The 19,463-nt window shown below is 53.4% G+C and overlaps 1 protein-coding gene across 4 annotated transcripts in view; it reads left to right on the top strand.

Moving 5' to 3' along the window:
* The first annotated feature begins 258 nt into the window (after positions 1-258).
* Positions 259-19,463, top strand: part of UGT8 (UDP glycosyltransferase 8) — a 58,072-nt gene continuing 38,867 nt past the window's right edge. The window contains exon 1 of one of the 4 annotated variants that reach the window (XM_088792635.1): positions 259-412. The gene's annotated coding sequence lies outside the window, so the exon portion shown is untranslated. Of the gene's footprint in view, positions 413-603; positions 811-3,269; positions 3,533-19,463 lie in introns of those variants that run through there. The other 3 variants (XM_088792634.1, XM_088792636.1, XM_088792637.1) reach the window with 3 other exon arrangements.

The raw sequence follows: 19,463 nt of genomic DNA, 5'->3' as shown, positions 1-19,463 counted from the left end.
TTCAAATTCCTAATCTACAGAGGGCACATTCTTATCTAAAGCATCCCCCTTCATGAGCCCTGCACTTAAAATGGCCACATAGTAAAATGAGGACAAAAGGTGTACATTGGCGTTTCCCACTTAGCATCACGTATGAACACGCACAGTAAAACATACTTTCCATTTTCTCATCTAAGGGCACAAAGTCCCACCCTATTCCTGAGCCGGCCGGAGCCGGGCAGCAGGGCGGGCCCGGAGGTGCTGACCGCAGGGTCAGACGCGTGACGTGGGCGCAGTGGGGCCTGTCCGCCGCGGAGCGCGTGCCGCCCGACGCGCTTCTCCGGAGGTGGCGGCGCAGGGGCCAGCGCCGTCCCAGCGCCGGGTGCCGAGGGCCATGCCGGCGGCTCGCAGGGAGGGTCTGCCGCGCGCTCAGGTGAGTCGGGCAGCGCGGGCGCCTCTGCGCGGGCCGCGGGGCTGGGGCCGGACCGCTCCCCAGTTACTTTCCCGGACCCCCACTCGCCTGCCGCCGCCGCCCCCGCACCCCTCCCCCACCGGCCCGAGATCAGCTTTCCCGCGGGGACGGCGGGGACGGGGCGGGGCCACGTGCGCTCCGGGCCGGTGCGTCGTGCCCGCTGATCCCGGCGGCGCGGAGCACAGTCGCTCGGGCTCGCGGGGCGCGCGGCCGGGGCACCGTGGGGCCGCGCCGTCGACCGCGAGCCCGGATTCGTCCGGCGCTGACACGCTGACCGTGCGGCCTCCTCGCCCCGCCCGGCCGCCGGCGGCGACACCTGCTCCGCGGATCGGACCGGACCGCGGGCGAGCGAGGGCCAGGTGAGCCGGCGGGAGGTCTAGCGGGGCAGGGGGGCTGCGGGGCCTGTCCGGGCGGGGCCGTGCACGCACCCAGGCCGTGCCCCTTCCCCGTACCCCGCACGGGCCGCGAGTGTGCGGCGCGGGGAGCGGGACCCCGCCCGCAGCCTGCGGGGACGGCACCGCGGACCCGGCCAGATACCCTGGGCGTGCGGAGACCGTGCGTGTGCGGGCCGGGCACGCGGGTACTGGCGTGAGGGGCGCTGTGAACTTAGTGCGGGGGCCGTGCCGCCGCCGGCCCGCACCTCAGGGCCCCCAGCGATGTGGCGAGGATGGGACCGTGAGGGGACAGCGGCGGAAGACGTTCCCCAGTGGTGAGCGAGCGTCGCCTCCCTCGTGCTCAGTGTAACAGCCTTGCGCGCCAGGGTTCCACCTGCACACGGTGAAAACGCGCCGCCCGCGGTGCCTTCCCCGGTTCTGCCGCCCAGGTGCGCCGCGCCCCGCGTCGCGCGTGCTGCTTTCTGTTTGTCGTGTCGTGTCTGGCAGTCTGCACGAGGGCCCGGCGGCTTCCCTGCCCCTGGAAGGACACCGAGAACGTGCTTCTTCCCCGGTACCTCCGCAGCGTCACACTTTGTCCCGGGGGATTGCAGTTAACTGGCGAGTCAGGCCCCTGACCCCGGCCCAGGACGGTGTTAACCAAGGGAACCGTCCTCAGCCGTTGTCCGCCTGCGGGCACTGCGGGCTCGCTCCCCTCCCGGGAAACCGCCTCGTGCAGGCTGCACTTTGGTTTTCAGGCTGTGTCTCTGTGCAGCAACTGTTCCAGATAATTCCAGGGGGAAGTACTCGAGTATTGTTCGAGTTGCCTGCCACCCAGAAGGGGGTTGACATGCACTGTTGTGTGACTTCATCTTGTAGTGCAACTCGGGTCCCTGACGGTCAGGAAAAGCTGGCTTGTGTGTGAGTAGCTCAGGCGCGCCTGAGTAGAAACCGTACTTCTGACTTTTTCTGGGTTTAAATCTCAAGTTTCCAGAGCTCCATGCTTGTTGTGTTAATGCACATGTCAGAATAAGTAAACTAATGAGAGGAAAGATATTTTATAACAAGCTTTTTTTTGGTAAAAACCTATTGTTTTGTGTTTGACAGTTCACACTGAATTTCAATTACTTACAACATTTCTTGGTACCTTGTCAATAGCCATCAGCTTTATTACCACTTAAACGTTGCTGATAAAGGAAGAAAGAACTGCTCTCAAACCCGAAACTCCTTTTCAAAGTTTTTATGTGCCCATTAATCAAATAATACTGATTTGTCATTGTTTAATTCACATGAGATTTCCAGAGTACACCAGGAGAGTATGGGCTTTTGATTGGTTTTCAATATGCAAAATATCTGTTTTATTTGACACCATCTGGGTTGTCGCTTATTCACATAAGCATGTTTTCCAAGTAGCTGACTCCTCACACCAGTAATTACTGAAACTTAAAACAAATTAGCTGTTAAAACAGATAAGGCGTTTCTAAATCTCACACTCTTACTTGTAACCTGGATAATAAGTGAGTTTTTTGTTGGGTCGTCCTTACGAACATGAATTCATAGATAATTGAATCGTGCTATTCGCTGAGGTGTATAGAGCTGCTTTGTCTGTAGTAAATGGTCCGAGCCCGCTGAGTGAAACACTAGAATGGAGACAGAAGTACTATTCTCCTTTTTATGGTTTTTCTGGGCCCTCTTTCTGTGATCAGCTATCGCTTTCTGCTGCTGTCAGGTTGCGAGCGGCTCTGCTGCTATATTATCTGTTGACTTTTTTCTATGAAATGCTGTGCGCTATTGCCTGCAGAAAGAACTGGGGATTGTGTGAGAGATGCTGCTGTTCTCATGCTTTGTTTCTGGGCTGGATAGTGAGCCGAAGGGCCGAGGTTCCAGAAGAGTGGTCTCTATATAAATGGTTTTAAGCTGGTTTTGTTTGTTTGCTTGTTTTTGTTTTTAATAGAAAACTTTGTGTGAGAGCTCTCTAGAAAGATGTTTTATTTTCAGGCAGTTCAGTCTTCTGGGAAATCTTTGTCCTTCTGAGAAATTGAGGCAACCCTGAGAAGTGTTCCTTTTCCCCTGGCAGGCCGGGACTCTGGGAATGTGTGTACTGTGGTCTTTTACAGCCCTCTCGGCCCCTGGCAGCCATTAGCCGTTTGTAAAGCCGGTGGCGTTTCCCACTCTGCAAGCTAGGACTCAGTGTGATTTGATAGTCCTGCTGACCTTACTGGAGGTGAGGTCACTCCTGTCAGTGCTGCTTTGCATTCTGCCTACGGAGGAGCTGCACAACCACAGCAGTTTGAATAAAGCAGTTTAATTTAGTCTTGGGCACTGGCAGCCTTATCTTCCTAATCTGGAGCATTTGACAAACATTCATTCTTTCCTTCACCGAATACTGATTGAAAGCACACTGTGTGTCGGGTGCTGGGCTGCTGTGCTGTGCTGGGGGTGTGCAGACACAGACCCGGAAGGGCTCTGGGCAGACCAGCTGAGTGCTGACGGAGCTGCGCAGACCCGCAGGCTTCCTGGAGAGGGTGACGCGGAAGACGGTTCTGTACCAGTGCTTTGCCATCCCAGGGCCTGTGCCTCGTCTTCTGTTCAGGTCGTTTTAAGGTGCGATGCAGTGGGCGGACGCCCCTCCCGGCAGCCTAGGTCCAGGCTGGATCTGAGGCGGGTGACACGGGCCCAGCAGTCTGGAAGGCAGGCTGGTCCAGACAGGGTGAGACCCCCCCCCCCCAAGGGTGCTGGCAGGGAGTGGCCACGGGTTTGGTCACAGACTAGGACCAAATGACCATGTGTGGTGGGTGGCACAGGAGCATGGGACAGGGACTACACGATGACACTTCAGTTCTGGACTTGGGAGTATGAAGTGTTACAGTAAGTCATCGGGAGACGAGTGCCCGATGGATCACTGCACAGAGGTTCTGAGCAGAGAGGTCGGGCTAGGCAGGTGGACAGATGGACAGGTGGACAGAAGTTAGCAGTTTTCAGCATATAGGTGGTTGTAAAGGAAGGCAGTCGGTAGGTCTTCCAGGGCAGGCACGAAGGGTGAGAGGGCCAGCGGCCTGGGGACCCCAGACAGTGAGCCTGAGGCCAGGAAAGGAGGAGAAGGGCCCGGCCAAGGGCAGGAGGGGAGTCGGGAGAGCAGCTGTCCAGCCCTTGGAAGGGAGCTTCATAGGGAGTGACAGGTGAGCACGCAGGGGAGCACAGCAGGCTGCCCGGGTTCTGCCGCTGATGAGTCTGTGACCTGGAACTCGGCACTTGGTTCCCTTTCCTCATCTAGGGGCTGCTGGGAGGACCACATACTGTCCGGCTCCGTGCTGGAAGGCCACTAGTCTGTGGCCAGTATGTGCCAGCTGCTTCGTGACAATCGGCGCTTGGACTTGGCATTGGGACATTGGAAGAGAAGATCGCTTTAGCAGGGCTCGATCTCAGGGTCTGGGGACAGTGATTAAAAGATGCATTTAAGGTGAAAAGATGATCTTACCCGTGGCCTCTGGGGAAGAAGCCAGTAGAATAGGGCAGCGGAAGGTTTTGCAGGGGGCACAGGCAGCTTCAGGAACACACTCCTGGAGGAGAGGGTGGGCGGCACCTGGGGGCTCGGGGGAGCTGTCCGTTCCTCAGGACAGGCCGCCTTCCGCCAGCCCCAAGGGCTATTCGCACCTACATCGTTTATTTACAGCATCTGGTAATCAAATCATAGACATTTTCAACATCTTGCTGAAAATATTCTTGGTGTCGTGAGTTCTCCGAGTAGTTTCTCGGATAGTCTAATGAGGACAAAGATTATTCACTTTAAAAGAATCTGAAAAAAGCAAAACAAGACAGATGATATTAAAACTGAACAAAATAGAATTTACCATTTGGTGATTGAGGAGGTACTTCCTTGTCTTATGGGGCCTCAGAAATCAACACCATGGAAAGCAGTTATTATCCTGTAAAAGGGAAGAGTGATTGGTACATTTTTTCTCTCTGCTGAACCTACCATAGTAACATTTAAAAACACTCCTTTCTTCCTTAGGATTTTTTCTATCTGAATGAAGCCGTGCTTTGGGTTAGAGATAAACATCTAAAATTAGCTGTCCATTTTAATATGCATATGATTTTTGTCTCATTAGTGGGCATTTGAGAAAATGTTTACGTATACACAGTTTGGAAGGCAGTCAGCAACTGCACACTGCGTGCTGCTTACTGAGTGGTTGTGAGGAACGTTGGTGACGAATGGGTGATGATAGCAGCTGGGATTCCTTTAGTGCAAATTGGTTTGTCTGTTTCAGTCATACTGACCATTGTTTGCGTAGCATTTAGAGTACTGCATCGTTTTTAGGACACCCAGTAATATTTTCTGAGTAAAATGGGATGAGATGTCCTGTATTTTTAATGTAAACTGAAGACATTATGTATGTAGTTTTCAACCTTCGATGGTGTTCTTCACGGGCAGTTCTGTAACCTGGCTCCTGAAGTCTGGACTTCTCTGGGGGGGAGTTGTCTTGCGCTTTTGCCCCCTGTGCCGACTCCCTCCGGAGGGTGGGCCCTGGCCTTTCCCCCAGAGCTCTGGGCTGTGCGGGACATTTCAGAGTAACTTCCCATGGGCCTGGGCTCTATGTCCACCACCGCAATTTCAGACTGCATGCTGCCCTGCTTGTCACCCCCTACAGAGGTGACAGATGCCAAGCAGACTCTACTAGATGTGAGTGCCTTCCTTAGGTGAATGTTCAGGAATGCAGACCCCAACCCAAACGGGCCCTGGGGGCTTCTGTGCTGAGGGCACCCAGTATGGCTGGGCCAGCGCCTGCCTGTGGCCACAAACGTGTCAGGAGTTCGACATACAGACCAGGCAGAAAGCACGCGTGGGCCGCAGGCTTCAGAGTGTTTCGCCCGTAGCTTTCTGCTGTTTAACTGCATTGCTACCTGAAGTAATCCCTGTGTTGGTTTACTTGGAGGTAAAATCAGCTTTCCTGGCCCTGACTTAGCTACAGCAATGTGCCTGCAGGCATCCTGGTCACTGAATAAAGTTACATTATCACTGATCTGATAAAGTTTTGCTTGATTTGGAAGTATTATACAAAATATGTGTAAAATGAATTATTTTGTACTTTTCAATTTCATTCAGAAGACATTTAATACTTGAAATATTTTAAAGACACCAAGTCCCAATTTTTCAGGTGTTACATTGGCTGTGACTTGCTTTAAGAACCTTGGGGCTGGTCTTCCTCCAGGTTTTAGTTTAAATTTAAAAAGTAAAAAAAAAAGAAACTTGAATTAAGTGTACTATAATATGTTCCTGAAAAATTGTATAAAAATTCAGTTTTTGTAAATCGAATCATGTTTTAGAATCATATTTAAATTTTCAAAAGAGAAAAGGGGCAAAATGTTAACACTTTATAAATATAGATCGTGGTGATACAGATGCCTATTATATTAATATTTATACTTTTGTGTGTATTTGATATATTTTATGGTTAAAAAAGGTGGATAATTATTGTATAGCATATCATATTTTAAATGTACCCACAGAGTTAGCTACTTAAAGCAGTGTCAGAGGAGATCTTGCTGTGAAAAGAATCCTGTTTTGATGAATCTGGTTTGCAAATTCAAATTTTCCTAGTCTGTTTAACAGACACACAGCTCACCACCTCCAGACTTGGGCTCGTTTGGAATGCAGTGGCACCCACCAGAATTTGCCCAACCTCCGCCTTTGCCATGAAGGCTTCCTCTGATGTCTGATGCCATCCCCTCCTCTTGTCCCTTGTTGAGCAGACAAGGCCTGGGCAGGGCGCCACTCCAGTGTGGTGAGCGGCTCTGTGGCTGCGGGCTGCCTACCCTCTAGCCCCAGCCCTTCCTGGGCCCTGCCTGGGGAGCTGGTGCTTTCCATAGGTTTGCATCGTGTCCCTGCTGGGCCCAGCTGTGCACACAGCCAGGAGGCGCATGGCTTGGAGAACTAGTCAGACGGGTTTGCCTGTCCCTTTAAAAGGAACTTGTGGATAAGGTCAAGGGTGGAACTATTTTAGGGAATACTGATGCTAATCATGGACTCTGTTTTTCTCCTGGCACTTGTGAGAATATATGTTAATGGGTTAGAGTGAGAGTGAAGGAAACTGACTGGAGAAGTAAGAAATGGGGATGGGAAAGTGAAGAGAAGGACCGGAAACCACAGTGGGGAGAAAAAACAAGATGAAGGACCGCGTTCCGTTCCGTGGCCCAGTGGGCTTCCCGGGAGCTGGGCGCACTCCAGCAGGAAACCATTGTGTTGGCTGAAAATGCGCTTAATTAAAACACAGACTCCTGTGGACGTCACCCTCCAAACTGCAGGCCACTCTCCAGCAGGGCTGAGCCTCCCTGGGAATGGCGGTGGGAAAATGCGGTGGTTCCTAACTTTAAATACTCAGTTTCCCCAAAAGAACAGGAAGCAGCACACCCAGCTTCAGCAGTTTGCAGGGCTCTTGCTCAGACAGTCTGCCCTTTGGTCCTCGTCCTGCCCTGAGTGTCGTCTGTGTGCTCACGCATCCCCACATGCCTGGGGGTTCAGAGCCCTTCGGTCCCCTCCACAGGTCCCCAGGACAGTCTGGGGGTTCTCCACAGAGCCAGGTTCCCACCGAGCGCTGTGCGGCGACCAGCTGCTGTCCGCCGCTGGAAGCCTGACCGTGGCCGTGTTGACAGTTGCTCTGGCCCCACCACGCTCTCCTTCCGCTGCTGTGGGCCCTGGCGGCAGCTTTCCTGGCGTTCTTGTCCCCAAACCTCTGCTCTCCTGCCTTTGTTCTTAGTCTCCTGACTCATGCTTGTGGGCTAAATTTTATTTATAAACGGATGACTCTGGCCGAGGCCTCAGTGCTGCCTCGAGACCCTCCAGATGGGGTCTGACCCCTCGTTGGCACCCGCCTCCGGACGACTTTGCTGTTGGGAGTCCAGCCTGCCCCTGACCTCTTAGATGGAGTCTGGTCCTGGGCCCATTACGGTCCTCCTGAGCACCGCTCACACGCTGGAACATGCTGTCCTCTCACTGCTGTGTGTGGGCGGCCCTGTCACTTCACAGCCACACCAGTGCCCTTCCTCACACCCCTGTCCTTTGGTCCCTCTGCTGTCCTTCCTGCCCTGCCGGCTGCCTCGCCTCCACCTGGGGAATCCAGGATGCTCAGCCTGCGTTCGGGGCTGCCCGTGTCCCGCTGCCGCCGCAGCTCCGCCCGTCCCTTACAGGGCTGCGAGGACCCCCAGTGCCGCTGGCCTGCTGTCCCTCACGTCCTCGCCCTTCGTGCTTTCGTCACTCCACTCCCACCGCAGACTGCTGCTCCCAGTGCCTCATTTTTCTCTGACTTTCACTTCTGTGCTCATTGCTGAAGCTTTAATGTTTGTTGAACATTAAGGCTGGAGAGAGTGTCAGCTGGGTCTCAGGCTTGTGTCCTCACAGCGCCCAACAGGCATGATGCGCCCAGTCCCCCGAGGCAGCAGGCAGCTAGGCTCCGGAATGTTCTGTATGTGCGTGGTGATTCGGCCCTACGTTTGTTCCAGAACGGATCATTCAAACTGGAAAGGTTTCCTCATTTTGTTTTAAAGGAAACGTCCCTTGTTGGAGCAGGACGTCTAGCAGAGACTGCTGCGTCACTTAGCCACACAGAGAACAAGTTTAATCCGACAAAGGTCATATTGTAAGTGCTCTGAGCTCTTACTACAAAATTACAAAGACTGAGTAAACTTTCTTCTGAACTGTTCCTGGGCTCCTAACGGACAGAGTCCAGGCGATTCTGGGTAAGGCTGACGGAAGGAGATGGTGACAGAACTAAGTGTGTTCAGCCTTTCTTCTGTGTGTGTACTTGACTCTACAGTGCCCACTGCCAGGAGACACTGGTTGGAGAAGAGGGTGTCTGCATGCGTTTGAGGCCCTGGCCTGGGCGTCGCCCAGACCTTCTGCAGGTGCACTGGCAGCCCCAGCCCGCGCGGGGCCCCTTCCCCTCCCGTGGGCGCTGACCACGTGTGGGGCTCACACATCTCCTCTACCTCTCGGCAGTGGGTGTAGGGTTAAACACATTTTAAGAAATCACTTCAGAAACGAAAAGGAAGGAAACAGATTAGGTGAGACTGTTAAGAAGCGACGTCTGACTGTTTTTTGCCAGTTTTAAATAATTCTTGAGGGCACTGAGAGCTAGCTGTGTTATTTTCATTAGCGAGACTGTATCTGAGCCTAAGCTTCAAATGGGCTCTGTGTTTTATACGCACAATACCCAGAAACAAGGTGCTCTGCCCGCCTTGCGTCCCCCTCTGCAGCCTAGCCTGCCTTTCCTGGTCTGCCTTCTGGAGATAAATAGGGAGGGACCTCAGAAGACGCCTCCTGGTGACTCCAAACTGGCCACCGGGAGCGTGGGCTCTGGACGCTGCAGGAACTGCTCTGTCCAGAAGGGTCGCAGGAAGGGACGTTGGGGAGCAGTATGTGGGTGTCCTGGAGGTCTGCACGGCGGCGTCTGCAACGTGTAAGAATCACGCCAGCCAGGCAGTCAGCAAGCAGCCCTGACGTGGTTGGACTCTGCCCGAGAGCCCAGCTCACAGCCTGAAACCTGCACAGAGGTCTGAGAGCGTCACTCAGGCGTTTCTAAGATGGCTGTTGTGGCTCCTGAGTCCTGGGTTCAAAAGCCCATGTGTCCCTTCTGCAGGGACAGCTCTGCGGGGGCGGGGTGGAGGGCTTCTTGTGGTCCCAGCAGGATGTCCTACCAGAGAGGACCCCTGAGTGACTCGGAGTAGCTGTGTGACACCAGGCAGCCGCCCTAGAGACCGGTCCCTTGCTGCAAACCAGCGGGTTTGAGCTCAGTACCTTGAGGTTTTAAGTTGGGGCTCTGATTTATCATCCAAATGGAAATACACATTAACAAAATATATCAGGGATCATTTTGTAACAAGTATATGACCTAGCAATGCTGAAGTACATTTACAATCTTTGCAAGATAAGGAGATGGCAGTGCCACCCGACATTACTCGGGACTTGCCCCACGGTGTGCGAGCCTGGTGCCCGGACGTCGCCACACGGCACTGTGGTGCCTGCCAGCCAGGGAGCTGGGACAGGTGCAGTGTCCCTGAAGGATGGCCTTCCTCTGGGGTAACGTGACCTCCTTCATCCCTGGGTGACCGTGAGACAGCAGCGGGAAGTCCGTTCACTCGGGAGCATTGAATATGGAAGTAGCCACAAGTTTGATTCTGTTTCTTGGTTACATTTGGCTGGACAGTTTTGGTCTGAACACGTGTTGGAGACATCACAGGAAATTTATTTTGTGACTCAATAACATTAATGTAGATGATATTGGAAATTCACTTAAATGGAGAGTAAGGAAAGGATATTACTGGTGACGACGCATCACGGTCCTGGTCCCCTGTGACCTGGCATGGTTCTGAAGCCCCGGGTCCTGCGTCGTGGTGCGTCCCTGAACTCGTCTCGCTGTGGGAGGAGGGAGGACTCAGTCTGCAGTTAGAACCCCAATAACAGAGAGTTAGGAGAAGTCCTAATAAGTCATTTTAAAACATTGGTGAAGCGTTGGTTTTTGTGGTGGTGTTGATTTAAAGAAAGCATACAGCTATCAGAACTTAAAGCCTCATGCAGCCCCAGCTGTGTGATTTATGACACTTCTCATTTGTTTAAGGAGGAGGTTGGAGTCCAAACAAAGAGTTTCCTTCTTGTTTGCTGCGTGCCAGTTGCAGGATGTGGCTGCCTGGACACAAGTGGTACCCAGGTGGCCCGGGGGGGGGGGGGGGCAACAAAGGTGGCTCCACATGCTTCTCATCCATTCTGTCTCCATCGGTCTAATATCTGTCTAGATCTGAAATGCATATATATTCTAAAGCTACGTATGTAGTAAAGGTTGAAAGTGTTTAATGCCAGTTTTCTTTGTCAACAAGGAAAACGGCGAGTCTGAAAACTGCGCGCTCTCATCCCTACCAGTGAGGCTCCGAATGGCCCCCGACCAGCTGCATTGGTGCGACGTGGGATTTGTTAGAAATGCAGATTCGCAGGCCCATCCAGGTCCAGACAGGAGCTCGGTCAGGCCCAACCGTGTGTGCTTTAATTTTAATGAGCTCTGCAGGTGGTTCTGACGCTAGGGTTTGAGAGCCACTGACCTGTCACACTCAATCCAGACAGTTCAGTTCTCCCATGTGATGAACAAGTGTCCCTCGTCTTAGGGACCAAAGAAGACTCAGTTTAGATTTCAAAATGCTTTCCTGGTTAACACTCTCCTGGTTAGTTTTTATAACCTAAACTTACAATAGTGCATTTTATTTGCTAACTGGTTGTTTAGGAGACTTCAGGCATTCTCAGCTTAGTTAAAAACACACACACGCCCAAGGTCCTCAATGTACAGAAACCAAAAACAAAAAGTTGGATTGCTGTGAGTGTGCCATGTTATCGCCACCTGGCGAGAACATGGGCCTCACCTCTGGTCGTCCCAACTTCATGAGTCTCGTCCCGTTGGTGGCAGGTGTTTGGGCCCCTCTGATGGTGACAGGCTCCCGGTGATTGGCATGTGCAGCTGGCACCCAGAGCTGGGGTTGGAGCCTGTGCTGGAGGATGGGTACACCTGCCAGATTTCGGGCCCTACAAATCCTATGTGAAGTCCTATCCTTATTTGAAGCAAATTGTCCTGTGTGTGGTTAAAAACACTTGGTTTTGCGGTCGGTTATGGGTTCTGTTGGCTGGTTGTCAGGTTACAGATCATTTTATGCCTCCCCACCCCACCTCTGGATTTCATGGTTTCCTTCTGAATCCTCCTTACCACACCACATCGCCAGAGGGAATAACTGGGGCCCCACCCCAGGCACACTGAGTCGGAATTTGCATTTCCACAGTGTCCCTATGAATTTTGTCTTCACAGGAAAGAGTCTATAACGTACAGTTTAAAATTGAGGTGAATTTCTTTTTCTTAAGTTTGTTTTTTTTTAGCATCCATATTTTGAGTCTTAACTACCTTGAAGTTACTCTTACACCCAGTTTCAGTGAGTTGTAGAAATGGAAGGGATCTTCAAGACCCCCTAATTTAATGTCCTCCCCTGGCTGGTGAAAGGAGATTAGGTCAGAGGAATTAATTGACGTCGCCCAGATTGGGGAGGCTACTGATTTGGGGACCCACAGGGGCTGCAAGCCACACACATTTTTATTTTTCCTTTCATTACAGGGACTTCATTCTAGGGCCACTTAAGATGGTACTGTTTTCATAATTTAAACAGCTTGAAATGGGAGCTACCTGAACAGTGTCGGGTTACCCAAATATGACACATATCCAAACTCCACAATTTTAAATACATTGACACTTACTTTAATTATCTCTCTAAAGTGATGCTGATCATACATTACAAATACACTCATTTCCAAATTGGTGTATAATTTATGTAATTAAGTTAAGTGACGATGGGAGCGTTGGGTGTGTAACATTAACCTGGACAGAAACGGGAAGATGCTGCCATGTCCTTGCACACCACACGTGTCCCTGAGGCGTGCAGGGTTCTTGTAGCAGGGCCTTCATGCAGCCTTTGGGACTGTTCACTGTGGGTGCCCTGTCCCCGGCGGGCGCAGGTACCCCGCTCCTCTGAGTCCCCAGGACCCCTGAGCTTCAGACCCACACTTGGAAGGGTTCGGTGCAGACCCGGCCCCTCAGCCTGGGTGAAATTGCATCAGAAGTCCAGCTGCTTGACTCTGGAGGCTGCCTGCGTGCAGCACAGGGGTTTCAGGCTCCACCAGCTGTGTTTTATGGTGTTGGCGTTAGTCACTGTCATCGAGCATCACTTGGGCGTGTGTCATGCACATGGTACTGCATGCGGCATCTGCTGGGATCCCCGTACCCCTTTTCCTGTTTCTGTCCCGTCCCCCACCTGATGGCTTCCTGGGCCAGCTCTTGGTGACAAGTGTTGACCTCTCACATGGCCTCATCACCTGCACCTGGACCCCTGCACAGACACCAGTCGTGTGGGGACATGCTGGGTGCCGCTCTCCTGTCCTGGGGGGGGGGGAGGGTCTGTGACCCTGGTGCCGTTAGCGTCCCCGTGCTGAGTGCAGTTTGCAGTGACACTGCTGATGGCTTACTCCTGTCAGGGTACTGTGTAAGCACAGTTCTGTTTGTGCAGAGCTTTTAGAAGCTCCTGTCACCCTGGTGTCCCTGATGGTGGCATGTCACTGTAAGCAGTGTAATACTACTAACATTTTCCATCGGCCCTTTCAAACCATTTTGTTATTCGACAAAAAACCCACAATATTGAAAAAGCAAAAGTGACTGTTAGACGTTTTGAGTAACAGCGGACAGGTGGCTTTGCGTAATTTATTCTGAGATTTGTGCAGTAACTGGCTTCCTTCCTGGTGCCCAGCACATTACAGTTGTTTCTGCAGGGAGCTGGGCACGTGCTCACCAGCCTCTTGCGCTTCTTAACTGATTCGAAACTGTCCGCGTGCTGAGGTGACAGACTTGGAAAACCGGAGTTACTGTCTTTGTTTTCTCACTGCCAGCAGCCCGGGAAGGGTTTTCAGCAGGCCCGTGCCCCTAATTAGTTGAAGGGGCCAGACTACTGCCAGACCCACACTTTTTCCAGGTGGAGGGAGCACTGACTGCTAGGTGGCCTTACTCTCCTAATGTTCTGTCTCCAAGTTGGGGTTCCCAGTTCAGTGTGAAATCAAGGTTCCCCTGGCTTTCAGTACTTGCCTTGCAGATAGACTGGTGATTCGCTGCAGACACGGAGCTGGTGCCTGCACTCGAAACGCGCAGAACCGGGCTGTGCACCGTGTCTAGCAGTCAGGCCGAGCTCCCTCAGTCTGCCCAGGCCGCACGTGTCACCTGGTGCACGCAGCTGGACCGAGGGTGGGCTGAAGCTGCCGTGTCCTCAGCCACCCCCACCCCAGCCCTGTGTCCCTTCCACAGGTGGGAGCAGCTGTCCTTTGTGTGACTCGTGTGCAGGGACGTGTGGCGTGTGCCCGCAGGGGCCAGTGTCAGCACACCGGTCGGAGCCACGGGAGGACCAGCTCACCCGCGGTGCCCAGGCTCCCCCACTTTCCCGCTGACGTCCCCGTCCCGCCGCCCTGAGTTCTGGGCAAGCCCAACGGTGGGCGAGACGCAGACGGCCGCGGGGCCGGGGCGCCTTTCGGGCTCGAGCCACGTCGGGTGACGGCATCACCTGCACGTCCGGGCGCTGCCCCGGGAAGGAGGCTGAGGGGCGGGGCCTCGGCGCAGACGCGCGTGCGCACGCGGCCTCGGCGCCGCCCATCCGGTCCCGTGCGGGGCGCACGTGTGTGGCCGGAGGCTGGGGGACGGAGGCTGGTCGCTTTGGCTGTGAACGAGCTCAGTGACGGTGCCGTCGCCCGGAAGGAGTACATGCCGTGCCCGCGTGTGCCATCCGGCGAGTCCCAGGTCCTGCCGCGTCCCCGTGCAGGTGTGACGCCGACCCACGGCCGGCACCACGGGGCTGACCCCAGCGCAGGCACAGGCGTCACCTGTAAGGGAGAGGACGGGTGGCCTGGTGCAGGGCGCGACCGCTGGTCCGTGACGCTTGGGTTTGTGCAGCTCCCTGGCCGAGGGGTGGCGCCAGGACGCAGGGGCCCTTGGGGGGCATGGAAGGGGGGCGGTGGTCAGCGGTGTCCGCTGTTAGAGGCCCGGTCACACGAGTTCGGGGAAGAGGGCGTGTGCGGGCACTTAGGCCCTGCCGGTGACTGTTGGGGCAGCTGTGGTGGCCTCAGGGACACGCTGCTGTCCCCTGGGGAGTGAGTGAGGCCGGGCAAACAGACAGTCACATTGTGAGGGCTTCAGGGCTGTGGGCCCGGAGTGAGTGATGTCACAGCTTCTGCAAGAAAATGTCGAACATCTGGAAAGCGTACGAAGAAAGGCAAAGAAAACAAATCACTCGCGTTGACGGTGCACAGCTGTACCGCCGACCGTGGCCTGTGTCCCCTGGTCACCGATGCCCGTGCGTTGTGCACACAGTTTGCCTCTTGTTTTCGCAGCTTGTTCTCACGGCGCGGTTTCCGTGGCCCTGCAGCGTCTGTGGGAGACTGTGGGTTCCTCAGCCCGCTGCGGCCGGCTGGTGTTTCCTGCGCCCGCCTTTGTGCGGACCTGTGGGCACTGCCGAGTTACGCTCTCAGAAATTTCCAGAACGCCTGCACCGGTCGACACTTCGCCGCCTGCGAAGCCCGTGCCGCACCTGGGCTTGAGGGTTACCGTGAAGGTGCCCGCCTGCTAGTCCCGTTTGTGCCTTGTTTGTCTCCTTGTTCGACCATTCGCTGTGCCTTGTCAGGCTCTGTCCTGGTGGAGGGACACGCTGGTCCCTCAGGCTCGGTGGTGTGAAGGGGTGGAAATGAATCTGCCCACGTGGCACCTGGGGACACAGAGCCAGTTGTGAACCACAGAGGGAAGCAGAGACCTAAAGCACGTTGCAGGCCACAGAGGAGCTGTGAGCGCCACAGCGTCCTGCCTGGCAGCAGCTGTGTGGGCGCGGGGACAAGGGCACGCGCGGCGGGCAACGGGGAGAGCGCGGGAGCCAGGCCCTGGGCGACACATGGGGAGCGCGCAGGACGCGAGTGCAGTGAGCCCGACGCAGGGAGCCGTGGTGGGGTTTTCAGCGAGGGGACCTCAGCTGTCGACGTTGCCCAAGCCGTCCAGACTCCAGAGCGAGGCCTGTGGTGACGCCCGCGTTCCTGGTGGTGGTTTGCGTGTGAGGCGCAGATCCCGGGGGGAGAGGAGGTGCCGCACCCGCCTGCAAATGTCCCGCGTCCTCTTGCTGTGGTGCAGCCGTGGCTACTGGAAGCCGCCCCTTCCCTCCTCGTTTCAGTGCCCTCCCCACGTCCGGTCCTTCAGACGTGTCTTCGTCAGCCCTGCAAAAACTGACTGGTAGCTGGTTTCTAAAAATAATTTGTTTTCTCCATTTTATTTTCTCTTTTCCTGTGGAACATTGGTGCACTGATCACTCATGTCTGCTAACTTTTCTCTCATATTTTCTTTTTGTAGAGATTTCCTCCCCCCTTTTTTGCAATCATTTAGATTTTTCAATTACTTAGTTTTGCTTTTTCAGAAGAGTTTTTTGTTGACTTTTGTTTTTTTAGTTTCATGGATACAAAATCTTCCCAAGGACACGGATTTGAACTTGCTAAACTCTTCTTACATCCTTCCTTACCTCTTACTTGGGACTGACGGGGAGGTTTGTGGGTGTGGCCTGTGCAACAACCAGATATTCTCCAGCGGCCACTGTGCTGCCCCCATACCCACGTCGGTGGCTCTGCTCCGGTCATCAGCTCTGGTCGCTCCGCAGGCGGGTCATCCCCTCGGGAGAACTGACCTGTGTTGTCACTTCCAGGGTAAACGCAGCCGCCCCACTGGGTAAAGGGGGGATGGCGAGCCCCCAGAGTGCGCTGCTCTGTCCCAGCCCAGTGCCCCGTAACCCCTCGGCTGTGGGCGCCTGTGTCCAGTCCATGACTGCTGCCTTCACGGTCCCCTCAAAAAGCCCTTCTCTGCACTTGTTTTCTAGAAACATCTCAGAAATGCCTTCTGTGGTGACCAGAGCACTGCCCCGCTGCGCTCCTCGTGCCCATCTTCCCGTGTTTCTTCCCTTCTCTGCTCTCGCTGTAACCCTGAAGGAGCGTTGGGAACAAAGGAGGGGGACACTGGTGCTGGGTGGGCCATCCTGCCCAGAACCCACTCCGGACATTGCACTCCCAGTAATATTTCACAATTATTGGTCAAATCTAATAATATTCGTAATAGTGATCTTTGCTTTGTTGAGAGTTCTCTTCCGAGATCATTTAAAGCATGTCACTGTTAATGGCTTTACGTTTTTATAAAATCTGATTTATTTGGGGAAAGTCTGAGGTAAAAAATTTCATGATTTTTGTTTTGTAAATACAGAGCCAGCTTTTAACACCGGAAGAAGCTGTCCCTTCCCCATCCCGTATGCTATCCGTGCTTGTGCGAGGGCTTCCTGCAGGCCACCGAGTCGGATCCGTTCGTTTTAACTAGGATTCTTGGACCAGTTCCTTGGTGTTTTAATTACTTTTAAAATACGTTCTACTATTTCCTTACTGTCCTGAGTCATTACTGCTGCTTTTTCAGAAATATGCTACTTCTTCTTCCTGCATTCGGTCACACGGACATGGGCCACATTCCAAACAAAGCAGAACTAAGCTTCCAGAGCAATCTGAGCGAGCGGGACTGGACTGTCCAGTGTGCCCGTAACTCGGGAAGGATGGCCACTGGGGACACTGGCTCCCATTAGAATGCTGCTGTGTTTCTGTACATTTAGTGCTGTTCACAGGCGTGTGTCGTCAGGGACAGGCTTGCTACACTTAGATTATCAACAAATATACCTCGAGTTCATTTCAGAGGTGTTTTATGTACTTCCCTGTTACTGTGAGTGAGAGCTTTTTCATCACATAGTGTTTCAGAATGGTTTATCATTTTCATTGTGAGAAGAGTAACACGTGTCCACCGTGAAAAGCAGTTAGATGAGCGTCCTGTGACCACACGGCCCAGGAGGAACCACTGCTCTCTTGGGACATGGTAGTTCTGTGTGTGCAGGTGACGCATGCGGGTCAAACAGCCGGCAGCCCCAGGCCAGTTACTCGGAAATACTTACTGTCTTTCCAAGCCACCAGGTCTTCTCTCATGAGATGATTTCAGTGCCTGCGTTACAAGGATGGATGAGTCTGTTTGACAAATGTGGGACCTGACGGAGTCCCAAGTTCTGCAGTTGGGGACAACCAGCTGCTGTCCTAACAGTGACTTCAAGAAACTGCTTGTGGGAGTTAAGTGTCGTTTTGCATGTTGTTTATCCAGGATATCGTTTTTCGTTTCCTTCTGTTTATAGTGCAGTCCATGTATCCACATTCTTCTTTACAGTCTAGTTTATTCCATTCATGCATCTATTTTCAGGTCGCTTACAGTTTTTTTTCTTAAATTAATAAATTTTATTTTTTAGAACAGTTTTAGGGTCACAAAATTGAGAGACAGGTACAGAAATTTCCCATACACCCCTCACCCCCCCACGCACGGCCACCCCCACTGCCAACGTCCCCACAGATGGGACCTTCGTTACAACTGATGAACCTACATGACACGTCGTCATCACCCAGAGTCCACAGTTGACATCAGGCTCCCCCTTGGTGCTGTGCATTCTGTGGGTTTGGACAAATGTCTGATGATGTGTCCACCATCCTGGGGTCACACGGAGTGTTTTCACTGCCCTAGGACCCTCTGTGCTCCCCCGTTCACCCCTCCGTCCCCCTAAACCATGGCACCCATGGACCGTCGCTGTCCCATAGTTTTCCAGAATGGCACACAGTTGGGATCACACACATGCGGCCTTTTCGGATGGGCTCCTTCACTTAGTGACAAGCACGTAAGGCCTCTCCACATCTTTTCATGGCTGGCAGCTCACTCTTTTTAGGACAGGATAATATTCCACCATCTGGATGGACCGCTGTTTTATCCATCACCTCCTGAGGGACATCTTGGGGGCTTTCACGTTTGGCACTTACGAACAAAGCTGCTGCAACGTCCGTGTGCAGGTTTTGTGTGGACATAAGTTCTCCACTCCTTTGGGTGAGTGCCAGGGAGTGTGATCGCTGGGCCATCTGGGGAGAGCATGTCAGTTTTGTAGGAACCGCTGGTGCCTTCCACAGTGGGTGCACCATCTGCGCCCCCCCCCAGCCCCCCAGTGACCGAGGTTCCCGCTGCCCCACGTCCTCCCAGCACGTGGTGTCTTGTGCTCTGGACTTGGGAGGCTCTGACCTCTGACGAGTGTGCGGTGGTGTCTCATGGTTGGTTTAATTTGCGTTTCCCTGGTGACCTGGTGTGGGGTGTTCTTTCACGTGCTTATTTGCCATCTGTGTGTCTTCTTTGGTGAGGTGTCAGGTCAGTTCTTTGGCTCATTTTAAAATCAGGCTGTTTTTTTGTTGTTGAGTTTTAAGAGTTTGTTATACATCATAGAAAATAGGCCTTGATCAGATGTGTCTTTTGTAAATATTTTCTCCCCGTCTGTGGGGTGCTGTCTCATTCTTTTTTTTTTTTTTTTTTTTTTAAAGATTTTATTGGGGAAGGGGAGCAGGGCTTTATTGGGGAACAGTATGTACTTCCAGGACTTTTTTTTTTCCCAAGTCAAGTTGTCCTTTCAGTCTTAGTTGTGGAGGGCGCAGTTCAGCTCCAGGTCCAGTTGCCGTTGCTAGTTGCAGGGGGCGCAGCCCACCATCCCTTGCGGGACTCGAGGAGTTGAACTGGCAACCTTGTGGTTGAGAGCCCACTGGCCCATGTGGGAATCGAACCAGCAACCTTCGGAGTTAGGAGCACGGAGCTCTAACTGCCTGAGTCACCGTGCCGGCCCCCGTCTCATTCTCTTGACCTGAGCTTTCTCAGAGCAGGTTTTAGTTTAGTGAAGTAGTGAAGTGCAGCTATCAGGAGACACACGCGCCCAGGCCTGGACCGGCCGCACCTGGGCATTGGGGTTGTGGGCCGTGTTGCTGCTCTCCGATCTGGCACCGTGACGTCGTCATCTTTCAGGACTGGTTTCCTGTGGGGACCGGATCGTACATGGTGCTTGTGGGTGGTCAGTACTTTTTCCTGAGCACAAATGAAGATCTGGTAGACATTTTTAGAGGAAATTTTGCCACCTGAATATTGGTGTTTGTACATAGTTACTGTCAGAATCTATGCACA

The sequence above is a fragment of the Rhinolophus sinicus genome, chromosome 15, assembly GCF_057876585.1.
Source record: "Rhinolophus sinicus isolate RSI-liver-muscle chromosome 15, RSI-T2T, whole genome shotgun sequence".
NCBI lineage: Eukaryota > Metazoa > Chordata > Mammalia > Chiroptera > Rhinolophidae > Rhinolophus > Rhinolophus sinicus.
The sequence above is the reverse complement of the archived record's forward strand: the minus strand, read 5'-3'. Positions and strand labels throughout refer to the sequence as shown.